Here is a 16,251-nt window from a genome sequence, read left to right on the forward strand (position 1 = left end):
AACTGTTCAGTTTTTGTGGGTAGCCGCTGCGCATGCTAGATAGCTCTGTATTTAAAGAGTTGGGACACTTATTGCTCTTTGCATTCTGCGAAACGATTTGGTAAATTTGGTCACATGGGTATTTTAGCCGCCATTTTTGTTGAAAAAGCGGGAAGTTAACTATTGTTTACATAGGAGATTAATTACAAAGTTCTTTTAAAATGGTTTCATGTTGCGCGGTTGATTGCAGCATTCGAAGAAACGATGGATATAGAATGTACGCGGTCTCGAGTGGGAAAAAGAACATTTAAAAGAGAAAGAAAGGTCTCTGCGCAATAAGTCTGGAACACTTCAATCCAACATCTACCTCTCGTCTTTGTCAGCATGCCATGAAATGATTTTACTTGTGTTATTAGAATATCAATTAGAATAAAACGTTTTTTAGAAGGATTGATTACTTGTGTCATATCTCGTGTATCAACCTTATTTATGTACAGTATTGTTATAAAAGTGACACTATTGAAATTATAAATTCTCGTTTAATTTTTCTTGTGTACGCTTTAGAAAGAATTAAATGATTTCTGTAGTGTAACTTTTTTGGTGGATACCCTGTATATTCGTTGATAAATCTTCTTTCAAAACTCTGTGATTTTGCTAAACGGCTTCGTAAATAAAAGTGATAATTTTATGAAAATGCACTTTGAAGCGAGTCAGTTTGACCCAATTATTCTCCGTAAATTGAAGCCAAATGCAATTCCCATTCTGTTTTCGCATCGAAAACTAGTACTTTGTAGAAAAAGTCCAAGAAAACGAATTTTTAGAACAACGGGCAAGTACTTGCTGTGTTTCGTAAATGTTTCTTCGGTATGGGTTGACTTAAAAATCTCTCTAATGCTTCAGAATCTCTCTAAACCTTCTGCAAAAATCGACTCCTTTAAACGCTAACACGGTTTGGGCAAGCAATTTTGTTAAAGAGAGCGAGGTCAGTGAATTAATGCAATCTGAAAACCACGATGAAAACTGTTCTAAAGTCAAATCTTTTGAAGAACTTGAAATTAGAAGATGGCGGGAAGAAATTGTCAAACTGAAAAATAAGAACAAGAATCTTCGTAACAATTTATCAGCTATCTTCAACGATGATCAACTCTTCTCACTAGAAAAAAATAGAAATGAAAATCGTACACAGGGTAAACGTGACTTGTTTTAACATTTAAAAATATTGTATTCATGTAATGATGAGAGCAATTTTTAATTTACTAAGTTCTATAAATGGTATAATTTCAGTCTTTGGTGCAATTCCACCATTGAGCAAGCCACACAACAAAGATATTCCTGTGGAACAACTGGCTATAACATGTTGTTGGACTTTAACTAGCCACTACCCTCGTTCGCACATTAAATCGGAGAATGCAACACATTGGTTTCTCAGCTGGTATAATTTCTGAGGCTTGTTTAGCACTTGCCGAGAAGGTATACTTGCATAACTAAAAAGTTATTTTAAGCAGTTATCGGTACACCTTTAATTATGTTCTTACATACAGTTACTCTTCTAATATTTCATACCAAGACAAAATCCATGACAGATGAAAAGCGTGACAGTTATCTTCGACTAGATCAAACGTCCTTCAAATCTTCATATGACTTTGATCAAAAACAGGCTCAGTAAAAGGACAATGCACCATTTCTGGGAGCAAATACAAATCAATGGTAGATGTTATGGCAAATCAAGCATTTGTCCTGATGTTATGTGGCTTGACAACCAGATGGAAGCAGGTGGTAGCTTACTACTTTACAGAAGACTCTTTTAATGCTGTTCAGATCAAGCAAATAATAATTGCTATAATAGAAAAAGCGCATGAAAGCAACCTTAAAGTCATGAATATCACAATGGATATACGAGGTGGTAATCAGGTAATTTTAAGAAAATTCGGTATATCCTGTAAATTTTCAAAAAAACACGAACAATTGGTATTATCTAATTCATTCTCATCCTGTGGTTGAAAACATGCAACTAACCTTCATGCTACATGTTCTACACTTGTTAAAATATATCCGAAATCACTTGAACCGAAAACAAGTTATTTATCTACAAGATTATGTGGTTCGTGACAACAACCTACCAAGTAATGCAGTTACAATACGCTTTGTCAAAGAGTTGGTTGACCATGATTAAATGCACAACATGAAAGTAGCACCACACTTGGACGATAAAGCTTTAAATCTATGTCATTTCAACAAAATGAAGTAAGCTTTGCGAAGAATTTCTTGTCAAGAAAAATAGGAGCAGCAATTCAATACCTGATTGAAGAAGAAATTATAAGTAAAGAAGCTTCAGCAACAGCTTTGCAACAGAAGTTTTCAACCCAAATTGGTGTGTGGTATGACACAATGCATGCCTGGAAAGGAAACATCATCTTATGAAACAGACAAAACAGCTGACAAAATATCTTTTCTTGACATAAAGCTTCCAAAGAGTTGTCTTAATGACAATCTATTACGTATAGAAGAACAACATTGTGATGATGATTGACTTGACCAAGAGTCAAGAACTATAAAGCCTAGAACATCTTGGTGGTTACTTAGTTCAGCAGTTCATCAAACTCAACAAACATTGTGAAAACTTGCATTAAGTCTTCGAGAAAAAACCGCCCGCTTCCACTGGAGAATATGATTACCAAGTGAAAGCCCAATCATTTACACAGTTAAGGGATTATACCATAACATCTTTAACTTACATCTCACGTGCTGTTAAAGATCTTCTACGTTTGCAGAGCAGTTGTTTACAAAAACGCAAGATCAAATACTTCTAAAGCAGAACGTTGTAACATTCCTTATTGAAAACTGTAAGCAAATCCTTGCTGAAACGAGCATTCCAGATTGCCACAACAAAATTGCTGAAAAGCTTCTTTACAATTCGCAAGCGAATTTTCATTAAGACCGTTTACACTAGGGCTAAAGTTTTCGGATTCATCGCAAATCTGGGATGTTTTATGTCGGATTTATTTTCTGTTTACATTTGCAGTCATAAATCCAGAATGGCCGCACACGAGCACGACACAATTGACTTTGTGGTATATCCTACTGTAGCTCAGTTCGGTAATCCACTGGGTTAAATTAAAGCTGTTCTAATAGCACGATATCCATACAACCTTTAACAACCAAATTCAAAATATACTGATCCCTGTCGCTCTGTAAACATGCAAAAAAAGCCAAAAATTTGTCTTCTCTACCTATAACGCTATATTGTATATGCTGGCTTTTGGAACAAAAATGGCGGACGCTAGGAAGTTTTACTTCTAGTGTCCTAACTCCTACAAATAGAGGGAGCTAGGACACCAGAAGTAAAACTATGTAATCCATGAACAGGAAATACAAAATACTTTTGATCACTTGCAATTATTGAGCAAAGCGTTTACTATAAAACATTGTTTGCAATAAACACAAAATCTTTGGAAATGTATAGACTTTTCAAGACGTGATTAGAAAAAAAAATTAAAAACACGACCCGATGGCTAAAAACACAATTAATTCCCTGTATAATTATGTTGAATAATCATGTCATAAGGCCTCCCCCGAGCTAGCGCTGCCCTCCAATAAGCGCCGTGCGTGTGGTGAGAAAAGTTAATACCGCTGCACTTGTTCGAACAAATACGGCTTACATCCAAGACACGTCAGAAAACGTTTTTAAAACTTAACTGTAAAAAAATGGCTTTAAGTGAAAAAATCCTTTAAAAGTCGGAAGAAATGTAAATGACGTTATTTCCTTGATGCGATTCTTGAGAGCACATGCATTTTAGACGTGCAATCTAAGCGTTTGAAAAATGCAGAAATGGTGAAACACTCACTTAATTTTAGTCCTATAACTAAAGTTAATTTTTAAATACTAAACAAGTTTGGTGTAAATGATATCAAATATACAATTTTATTTCAATTATGTTCATTTACCTACTTCATTTAGTCCTATTTAGTTCATAGGCTACCCACTGGTATGCATTGCGTACCTATTTTTTGATAGCTAGCTACAACCCCGGTGAGTTTTGAGTTTCGAGAGATGCACTTTAAAAAACAGGCCTCTCTTTGGCGCAACAAAATGAAATGTTGATTATTGCTAAAGAAGTAAATGGAAAATTTTAAAATTTTAAAGTAGCCTCACTTGGTGTATGCTTAACATTTAAATTTAATAAACGTAGCTAGTTGTATTTTAGATTTTGTATTTGCAGTTAAAAATATATATTTTCATCAAACCTGCAGGCTGCAGCTACTAGTACTGAGCATATGGAATATTAGCAAGAGTTAAGCGTGCGGCATTTGCGAGCGAGGCACAATGTTTAATAATTACATGGAGGTGGGTTGCAATCTAAAAATATGATCAATCCAAAGTCGACTTTATCATTGCAAACATTCCAGTAATAAGTTAAACATTCCAGTAATAAGTTAAGCATTCCAGTAATAAGTTAACGACTAAATGTACTTTATAGCATATCCTTAGGTTTAGGCTGTCAACTTTCTTAATAATCTAACAACAAAAAATAAACAATATTGAGAAAAGTTACGAATAGCTATAATGATAATGAAAAAGAATGAAAACTACCGCAAATACAAAAAACATATACAGATAACAGGTTTTTTTTCAAAAACATGATTTTGTTCTCACTTTGCCCATACTGCGTTAGACATTTTAATAAAACTCGTGACGTGTCAAATAGAAATTCTCAGAAAACTGTTTTGAAAAAGATCTTAGGTGCAACCACAAAACAATCTCAATGTTGTATTACTCACTCGATAGCAATCTTGCCAAAACAAGCCAAGATTAGCTAATTTGCAGCATATGTGAACATGCAGGCGTAGGAATACTGGTGTCATTTTCATGTATGCATGTTAAAAGCCTTTGAAAACACTGGATTTCAAAAGAACTTAACATTACGTATAATTAATAGATATGTCCCCCCTTAAAAAAACAAAAAAAACTAACGATATTCTTACGCCCATATTTAAGAACACTTAGGTTTTCGTAAGCACTTTATCTTTATCTTCCTTTTACATCGCGCACTCTAACGACTATGTGCCCAACAAACAAAAATCCATTCTATTTTCTACACCTTCCCATCATTAACATAATTTCAGGTAACCTTGACATTACTCATCTAGCTTTTAATTCTTTTTCGAGATAATGTTCTACCTAATAGAATGTATCCATTTTCGAAGACACTATGTAGTTTCTTGGAGGAAGATCTGTGTTTTGTTAAACAGTCTGAAGCTGCTTATTAGACTCCACACATTCAACATCTATAAATAGCATGCTATCCAAACGTTATTTAATAGCTGACAGTTCCAGGTGCATTCAATTAGAAGAAGTGCAATCAAGAAGTGGGTTACTCATATCTAGACTAATCCGAAATACACAATTGACATGTACAAATTACCTATGCATGCACAATACGATGGCGTATGAACCAGACAACAAATACGGCAAACCTGACTTTTACTCCTCACTTGATTCTGAAGATGACTACGGCGCTAACGCTGTCGAAACGACACTAACAGTCCTCCTCAAGACTCTACTAACATGGAAGATCTACATCTAAAAAACATCTAAGTATACTCCCACGCTCAAACCATTCACTTTAAAAAAAGAACTTGCAATTTATCACTCATAAAAATTTCACATGCAAAGGCAGAATTGCTGCGTCATCCATATTGTAAATACTTGTTTAAGAGTTATAATAAGCGTTCAATAAATTTCATCGACATTTGTTTTGTGCTATTGATTTTCATTGAATGTACTACATAATTAGGTGTTGTCATTGAATATGCCTTCATTTTTTGCCTAAATGATTGGCAAGTGCTGCATTGAGGTATCTATATTTTAGCGTTCGTTATTCTGGGGAGAAACACTAGTGGTCGGATCGCCTTTATAATATAGCTATTACATGCAAGCTTTTGATAGGTTAAACTCGAATTATCATAAGCAATGGCTAGTGAAGCAGAAAAATAATTGACACCATACTTCCCACTCTATCTTTCATTAAAAAACAGACACTGATTAAGGCAATGTCATGTCTTGAGCGGCTTTCGGGAAAAATTTTGTTTTTGAAAGCAATTCTGAGATATAGACAAATTATGGCCTTGTAGGGCGACAGTGCTTTGTTTCGCATCGAGAAATTCGTATGGGTCATTGACGGAAACAAAAAATTTAGGAGGTATCAGTTGACAAACTGTACCACAAGGTGGATAGAGAGAAAGGCTGACGATCTCAGTGTTTTTCTTCATTCCAAAACCAGTCTCCAATACCACACAACTTTATATGGATGCCTAAGAAACCTATGATGGACAATTTATTTTAAGACTTTTGAAGAAGATGATGACTGATTGGCAAGTTGAGCTTGTTAAGTCATTTGCTGTGTCCAATAAATATGTAAAAATACTTACGCCGGTAGTTTGTATTCAATAAGAACTATCGTCATGTTTAATGAAACAATCAAATCAACTTCACAACAAAGTTTTTGAAATGGAAATATCTTCGGAATAAATTCACCTAAGCTCAAAAAATTACGTCTGCAATGAAGCATGCAGGATACGGCCGATCCAGAATCGTAAAGATTATAGGATTTACTTTATGCCTTACTCAGTTTATCTCTGTTTCGTTTTCATCGTTCTCATGAACACAACCTTCGAAATATTGTCTTACATTACCTAAGAAAATATGGAACATTGCCTCTGGATAGTGATATTCGAGAGAAAATTGGGATCTTACGTTTTTAGGTCTTTCAAGGTTTGTACTTCTGAAGTCATCAAAACACCGTCGTCACACACAGTGATGTACAGCGATTGAACATAATGAACTATCCTATTGTTGCAACCATTTGAATTGTACACCATCAACATGTCTCGTTCTATTACCGGAATCTAATTACCGGAATTGTGTTACTAGAAAGTACGTACTTCATACACAATTGTCTCTCTGGTATTACACTTATCTTAATTGAATATTGCTCTCTGGTATTAAATTCTAAAAATTGAAGTATGGAAGTTTGCTATTGTTTTCCTTCTCTTCGGTGAGATATTATTGGGATAAAGTAAATGGTTTGAGCCCGGGAGTATCGTTACATGTTTGTAAATGTAGATCGTCCAGGTTGGTATGGTTCTGAGAAGGACTGTTTTTGTTGTTGTTGACTGACGTTTCGACAACTTTAGCGGTAGTCAGCTTCAGAGTCATTTTTCGACAACCTTAACGGTAGTCATCTTCAGAGTCAGAGTCTTTTGACTCTGAAGATGACTACCGCTAAGGTTGTCGAAACGTCAAAGCATTACTTATCACCGGCTACATTCATCATTAGTTGATGGCAATCACCTGTCAGTGACCATTGATGGGGCCGAAATAGAACAAGTAACCTCTTATAAATTGCTTGGTGTAACACTCGATCAAGATCTTACATTTAGTGACCACATTTCTAGCCTAAAGGCCAAGCTTTCTCAGCGTATTGGTTTATTGAAAAAGATAAAGGGATACCTTCCAATAAAAGAAAGACTCTTATACTATAACGCCTTGATTAAACCCGTCCTTATGTACGGGAGCATGGTTTGGAATACCTGCGACGTTAAAGAACTCCACTGTCTCCTAAGGTTACAGAAAAGGGCTGCCCGAGTAATTCTTGGAGTGGACCCTTATTCTAGAAGTGTTGTAAACTTTAGTAACCTAGGCTGGTTGCCTTTTTTTTGATGAAATCAAACTAAATAAGTGTACAATGATTTTTAAGAGCCTTAAATGCGATGTTCCGATTTACATCAGAGATTTGCTCAAGACGAACAGTTCTGTACACAATAGGTCTACCAGACATGGCAATTTAAATTTAGTGTGTCCCAAATACCTAAGAAATTACGATGGTGGCAAGGCATTCAGTGTTGACGCAGTTAAGTTATGGAACAGCTTTCCCCATGATATCAAAAAAAAAGCCTAGTATAAAACAATTCAAAACAGCTGTGAAAAAGCATTTTATAAGCTCATATAAAAACCTGGACAACTTTGAAACAATATTAAGCAATAGCACATTATCTAATTTTAAATTTTTATAAATTAATTTTATCTTTCTGAATATTTTTAATATGTATTGCTATTTTTATTATAGAATTTTGTAATTATTTATATATTTATTCATTTATCATTTTTTGTAATACTGTATAATCTAGTTAGAGGGCCACAGGTTTGTCAGCTTTTCAGCTGTTACGTGTCCCCCTCTTCAAATAAAGTCCTTACTATTAAAAGATAGCCTAGATCATCGGGAAGATAGTATAGATTATTGAGAGATAGACTAGAACATTGAGGGTAGCGTGGGTCAATAATGAGTAACTATAAACATTAAGATATTGCCTTCATCCACCGCGAGACCAGCAAGGGTAAAAAAGATAACTAAGGGATAACTTAGATCTTGAGAGGTTAACTACAATTGTCGAACAACTAGTTACGATTAAGAACATTAACGTGTGTATAAGAAAATAATGGAGTACCTTCGATAAATAGGGGATACAGAGTATAGAAAGATTGAATCTTGATGGAGACAAAAATCGTCAGTGTAGCTGATATCAAAAGAGGGGTACAATGGATCATAAAGCGATAACCTATCGAAATGTATAACAATATTAAGTTTATATTCGCTACATGCGATTTTTTTCAGTTTCATGAAGATGTTAAAACTCACCAAAATTATCGTCCACCTGAGAATCAGGTTTAAAGTAAAGATCCCTGCTCCATTCTACCATACATTTAAGAATAGAAACGAGACATTCCAGACCTTTGATACGAATACTGCGTTCTTGAAGCTGGAAAAATCATATAAAAATAAGACGACATTGATACTATTCATATAAAAACGTGATAAAAAGATGTATTATAATCAACATTGTCAGCACAAAATATTAGAGACATGTTTTAGTCCTTTTCATGTTGATAGACTATGCTCCAGTTTTTTCATGTTGATAGACTATGTCCCAGTCCTTTTCATAATAATAGACTACATTCCAGTCCTTTTCGAGTGGTATAGATATGAACAAGAGAATGTAGAGAAGTAAACATTATGAAACATATTCATCAACTTACTGGTGTCGCTACTAATTCAATAGCTTGACGTCCTTGGGCAACTTTAGACAAATCATTGATCAATCTTTGAAAGATATTCGACAAAGCCAATTCACAGTCGTAATTTAAATATATATCAACGACCGTCTGTGCGTCTGCAATAGAGGACACGAATGCACATTAATGGCCAATATGAATGGATATTAATGGATGACAGGAAGATAAAATCAAAATTAAATTGTTGGTAAATTGATAATTAGTAAGGGAAAGGTCACACCTCACCACTTGTACACCCACGAAGAAATTCGAAAGAGAGAATTGTGAAGACTGAATATAGGATGGGATTTGGAAATAAAAGATGCTTAATTGTTGTACAGGGTTAAGCAAACGGAAGAGACATTTGGTAGAACTGGAGACAATGTCAGTGCAAGCTTTACACCGAAAGTTGACAGTTTGCACCAGCTAGAGAGTTCTCACTAAAGTCTCAAGGTTTGCATAAGCCAGTACAAACACAAAAAACATCTTTTAGTTCTTTTGTAAATAATAGTAATGCGAAACAGACAACTTCAAGAAAAAAGTTTAAAATTTTTCTCTAACATGTATTCATGATTCATTTGCAAATTATCTTTGATTGATATAATTGATGTAGCTCAGATACGCATGTTTGTACAGGCTAATGCAAACACAGTTTAAGTTTTCATTAAGTAGTGATGTCGGATGAATAGCTTTAGAACATTGAGTTTTGATGTCGTTAAACATTCACGGTGTACATTAAAAAAACACAATTGATTTTATTAAACTTTCTGATGATCAGTGAGACTTTCAATGAAAACAAAAGGTTTCCAAAGAAATAAATGATCATAAAGTTCTGAAATTTTCATAGCGTGACTAAACTTGAGAACTGACTACGCTACTTAACACAATCGCTTTTATAGAAAATTGATCGATGGTATTTCAAATATTAGTTGTTTATATAAATACCTTGGTAGAAGCGTCCAAACTTTGGATGTACTTGTCTTCTTTGGCATAAGAGAAAACTTCAAGCAAAGTACAAATGATTAAATATGATTTATTACATTGAAACAAGAAGAAAAACTTTCTCCCTCAAATAAAAATGAAAATAACAAACTAGAAACAGGAAACATTGATATGGCGTACTTCATGTAAGAAAAGATATAATATCTTTTAACAAAGGCTCCTTTAATGAGGTATAGGCTTCTCTGCACTAGGTTAAATTAATTTCTCATTTGGCATTTTCTGTTTTTTGTTAAGTACTTTCAGTAATATATATTAGTTAAGCTGCAAGGGTTACAGACGTTGGTATCTTTGGTTAAAAAGGTTGAACGAGCATGCAGATTTTGTTCGAGTGGTCTCCTTTGATTTTGGTAAAACCTTTGATTCAGTTTCAAATAACGTCGTAGTTTAAAATTTTTTTTTTCCAATCTGACTCCGGTTACTTGGTGTCTCTTGCTTTTTTGTTGATCGCATAAGTTTTTATGCTTCGTGCAATTACTTAGCGACATTTTTTTCTTTTAGAAATTCAATGAACGATGAAATGACATCATGATGGAAAAACTCCGATGATGTCATGATGTCAAAAAAAAACATAAAACATTATATATGATGCCATAAAACTCGATTGAAAAACTCCGAGCCTTGATCTGTTTGAATGTGGGTCGGTTTACGTCCTGATGACAAAATCTTTTCAAAAGCTTCCACCAACGATGACCCTGTCTTGTTTTTCAATGGAACGGTACACGCATATTTGGAAAAAACATCGATACAGATAAGAAGATAGCGATAACCATCGTTATACTTTTGCAAAGATTGCATGTCTGCAAGATCCAAATGCCACTGATCGCCAATACCACTCACTACGACACGATTTTTTTCAAACTTTCTTGGAATAGGTTTATGCAAAGAGTATGCGTCTTGTTGCATGAGCCATTCTTTAATTCTTTCATATATTCCTTCTGCCTTTACATCGTAAAAACGTTCAACACCCCCGTAGCTTCCTGAACGTTTGGGATAAAAATACAAACTGGCTAAGTATTTTTCAATGTCACTCATGGCAATGCTCTCGTGATAATAATTTTACGCCTAGGTGTTGATTTCTTTTAACTATTCATGAATGACGAGGGTCGTTGTTTTCAATTGCAGACAATGTTTCTTCTACGTCATTATCTGCTGTGGGTTTAACTGTGGCAGGTCCATAATTGTTCACTGTTTTGCTCGTGTATCCTGCTTGTAAATGTCCTTCAAGATTAAGATCATTGCGTCCAAAACTTATGCCAAAACGAAAAATTTTCTGTCCATTATGATTTTCATCCCTTTTCAAAGTTTTATTGTGGGCTTTACTCACACAAATACCCATGACTTTTTTTCACTAAGTGCCTTACCTTGAACACCCCGAAGAAATGAGCACTATCCCCTTCTACAGCACGGACTTTATAGATTTTTGAGATAGCAGTTTTGCTACACTGCCGTTACAATAGTTCCTCACTGACGGGGGGCAAACCTTGGCAATGTTAAACAAAATTGAAGTCAACAACTGAAAAAATTTTATCGAAATGATTTAAATAATGTCATACAGTTGTTTTATATTTTAGTTTACAGCAGCAGTTAGCATAATCAAATGTTAAAAAATGACGCTCTCGTTGTCCGTGTGTAAATGGTCAGCAGTTCGATCCATCTTGCTTTCAAAAGTTTTTCATAGTAAGTTTAGTGAGAAGTTGTGGGTTCACCAAACTTCATAAACTTGAAAGCCTCGTAAATTGAATGCCATACATGTTCTCTAAATGCCAAACATTTATACGACATTCCTTTCACGAGAAAACATCAGCCCAACAATATTGACCTGCTCACCACTGTGTGACTTCATAGCTCAGTTGGTCAGAGCACTGCACCGGCACCGCAGAGGTCATGGGTTCGAATCCCGTTCAGTCACTTGATTTTTTTAGGATCTGAGACTATTGCTTAAATTGTCCAGCAAAGTGCAAAGATCATATCTTCATTTAATTTCAAACACCGCACTGCATAAAGCATTTATACGACATTCCTTTCACGAGAAAACATGAGCCCAACAATATTGACCTGCTCACCACTGTGTGACTTCATAGCTAAGTTGGTCAGAGCACTGCACCGGCACCGCAGAGGTCATGGGTTCGAATCCCGTTGAGTCACCTGATTTTTTCAGGACCTGAGACGATTGCTTAAATTGTCCAGCAAAGTACGAAGATCATATCTTCAATTAATACATGTTCTCTGTTGAAATCATCGAGTGTACATTGTGCAAAACAAAACCATTTTTCTTCTTCTGTCATTAAGGTGCCTGAATTACTCCACGGACTTCCTTTAGTTGCCTCAAGTTCGGAAGAAACTCGACCAAAATCAAATTGATAAGATCACTGTGACTAACTTCTTCAAATTCAAAAATGTCTGCATACATCTGATCAAACAAGTGTGCCATAATGCCTTTTTCTTTTCCACCACCGCGAACAAATGTCCAAAAGATACACAGCAACGGTCAATACGAATAACATTTCCAAAATGACAGTTCGACTATATAGTTTGAAGAATGAATACACAATGACATAGATCCGGTATATCAACCAATAAAAAATAAGTCGGATCTAATGTTACTTTGTCAGTAGCATGCAACTTCCAGCTTTGTCGTATTTTAGATTTTCACGCCATCCAATGCCATGCCTTGTTTATTAACCCTTATTTCCGGTTGACATGCGCGCGCACTAGTTCACTTTCGAAGCCTGGATACTAACTGCCACGGGTAAGAGCTCTGTGACAAAAGTGTGACAAAGCTGCATCTTATCTACTGAGGTTGTCCTAATGTTATTGCTCTGTCCTTAGTTATACTGCTCTCTCCCATTTTGTAAAGTAAGAAAAACATAAAAACTTAAGATTTTAAAATTTTAAATTAGAGAAGAACTTGTAAACACATTTATCATTAATTCATGTCAATATTTTACTGCATATATTCTACTTATATTTAAATTAACTATCACTGTTTCACATTACTACCATATATGTTGTATCATATACAAAATATTGTCACCAATACCGAAGATGCATCACGAAATGCTAAAACATGTTTATTTTGAAGAACTCCAATGTTTACTTTAGTCATCTAAAGACAACAAAATGTACGCTATGCGTACCTGTTTTTTATAAGATGACCCAAACTTAGAACGTGAAAAATCGGTTACATTAAAGTGTTTAAAGCAACTGGATCTCCAAAATTATCAGTAAAACGTTTATTGTTGTGTACAATTGTTACAAGTTAAAACTGTAGCTATATATTGTACGTTGTATTACCATCAACATTATAATGATAAATTTTATTTTAAAATTGAAAACAGAAAGTAAAGTTTTTCATTCTTCAATATTTTGATCAAAAAATTTTACTCAAAAAAAATTCAATTCCTTAGTTCAAATGAATTTATGTGAAAATCGTAAAAGTTTTATTTATTTATTTTCATCATAGCTATTGACATGACATCATGATGTTTTTACATACGGGAATTGTTGACAGTATATAATAAGTTCTTTCGTTAAGGTCATATGTACATAATAAACGTACAAAAATGATCTCTCACATTTTTCAACTAATGACCATAAAACCCAATGACATGACATGACATCATGATCGTGTTTTAAATATATGAATTTTTAACATCATACAAAAGTTGTTTCCACGATATTAACATACGTAAGGTAAATTTTATTGACAGTTTTTGAAAGAATGTTCAAAGAAAGTCACTCTTTAATTCAAACAAAATAATCTTCATCTACAACACCATATTGTCAAATGACTCACAATGAATGAGTTGTCGACATTCTTTCATTTCTATGTAGTGAACGTTTAATATATAATAAAAATAACCAAATTATTTGACCATACATTTGTATTAAAAAGTAAACCATCAACATAAAGTTCGTTCAGCGATCAAAGGTTTCTCACTTTTGGTAATTTTCACATGTAAAACAAGTGACCATCCTTACTACAATCAACATCTTCGTGTGATATTCTCAATTTCATCACAACTTTGACAATGTTACAGTGTTGAATTCTCCAAATATAAATTTGAAAGTTGACGAGAATCATAGGATAAAAAAGATCCTTACTTGACATTAAAAAAAAATAATCTCTTTCTCCGTCCGTGATATTTTTACATAATTACAAACTGACAGTTTTTCTACGGTTAAAACAAAGGATATGGACAATTTTTTCTTATATTTTTGAGTTCGTTCTTGATACCATAAATAACTGTCCTTTTGTGATATAAAGAACTTTTTATGTTCGTTTTAAGTGATATGTAATGTTAGTAAATACAATAGGTTAATATAACTAAAAAAAGGTTGAGTTAGTGGATTCATTCAGGAACATTGAGTTTAAAAAATTTGATTCCGCATCCAACATTTGTTACTACAGCTAAAGTATCTGTGTTGGAATGCATAGTTATATTAAATTCAGAATTTAATCCGTAAAATTCAGCACATATTTCACCACTCTTCAAATCTACAGCAGCCAATTCGTCACTAAACGATTTACCAATGCAATACGATTTATGTACAATTACGTCTTCACCATATAAAAGATCCTTGACTTTACACAAAGTCACATTCACATCATCGTTTTCATTCATATTAATTATAAAAAAGCTCAGAAATCGATCCAAAATCTTAACTGTAACGACTGCTTGTTTACTATCACATATACAACAGTTGAACTCTAGATCATTTACAGTTATCTGTTCTTGAACAAATTTTTAATGACAGCTGTCTTGGGTATTTCTGCAGTATACCAAGTTTTCAAGTAAAGTTCATTTTTGTTATTTCTCCATTTCCATAATGTGTATTCTGTTTTGTTTACAGTTAAAATAACAGAATTATCAGGTGATACAGCTGCTGCTTTAATTTGAAAACTATCGACAGGAAGTCTTTTGTTGTATTGTATCTCACCCTTGGTAATTCTAACAACTTGAACAAACTCTTCTTCATCAATACAAACTAAGACATCACCAAATGTTAAAATTTCTTTAAGTTTAAATCCAATGTTTACCTGCTTTGCTTGAGTAGAATCTACAAAATTTTTAGACGAAGTGGATATCTTCGTAAGATGATCAGAACCATCCCATATCCACAGTAAACCAACTGACCACCAACATCCTAATGCATTCTTCAGTTGCATTGGTACAGTTTGAATAATAGTGCAACGTTCAATGCTCCAAATATGAATGTTGACGTGGTCACCAACAGCGAAAGCAGCAAAAAGATCCATCCGGTGAAAACAACAACATTTAATTTCAAATTTCTCAAAGATAAATGAAGGTCTCCAAAGATGATCAGTTTTGAAAATTTTAAGCTTTGAAAAATACGGCACAACGTAAAATTCCTTAAACGAGATGGGATGGACTTTATCAAGAAACCTACGAACACATGGACACACAACATTTGGTAAACAAAACTCGATTTGTCCTTGATCGTTGTATTTTGTCAACTGAGTGATTTCAGAAAGCTTTACAACCTGGTTTTTATGATAAAAAATACAATCACGATAATGGTGTGTTATTGAATGTAAACGTGGTGGATTTTCTTTTAGTTGAAAAAATATCGATTGCCTTTGGAAATTGAAAAACATACGAAGTCTTGACGAAGTCTGCAACAAAGAACTCGGAATATTTATCGGTACATTGTAGTTTTGGTAATCAACAACGCAGCGTCGATCGATTCTTTGCAAAGTTAATGAATTCCATGCTGTGAACACTTCGTCCATGACAAGATCATCGTCGTTCTCATTTTCTACATATTCTGCTGTAATGAACAAACCAGAATCTAAGAAAGAGCAACGATTAACGACATCATCTGACTGTAAACATAATAACAAACGTCCATTGTTAACGTCCCACAACTTTACTTCAGTAGATCTATCACTAGTTACCAGTCTATTTCCGGTAGGTGAAAAGGAGCAACAACTGATGTTTCCTTGTACAAAATAAGATTCCTTTAATGTTGAATAGTCATAGATGTCATACAGGGACATAACTAAGTTAACATTATACCACTTATCCAACGATGAATCATCAAGTGCAGTGCCGAGAATGCATCTTTCTGTAAATTCTGGAAGTTCAAAATAGATATTTGACCATTTTCATATCCTACAGCAAGAAGTTCTTCATTGG

The sequence above is a fragment of the Xenia sp. Carnegie-2017 genome, unplaced genomic scaffold, assembly GCF_021976095.1.
Source record: "Xenia sp. Carnegie-2017 unplaced genomic scaffold, XeniaSp_v1 HiC_scaffold_24, whole genome shotgun sequence".
Taxonomy (NCBI): Eukaryota; Metazoa; Cnidaria; class Anthozoa; order Malacalcyonacea; family Xeniidae; genus Xenia; species Xenia sp. Carnegie-2017.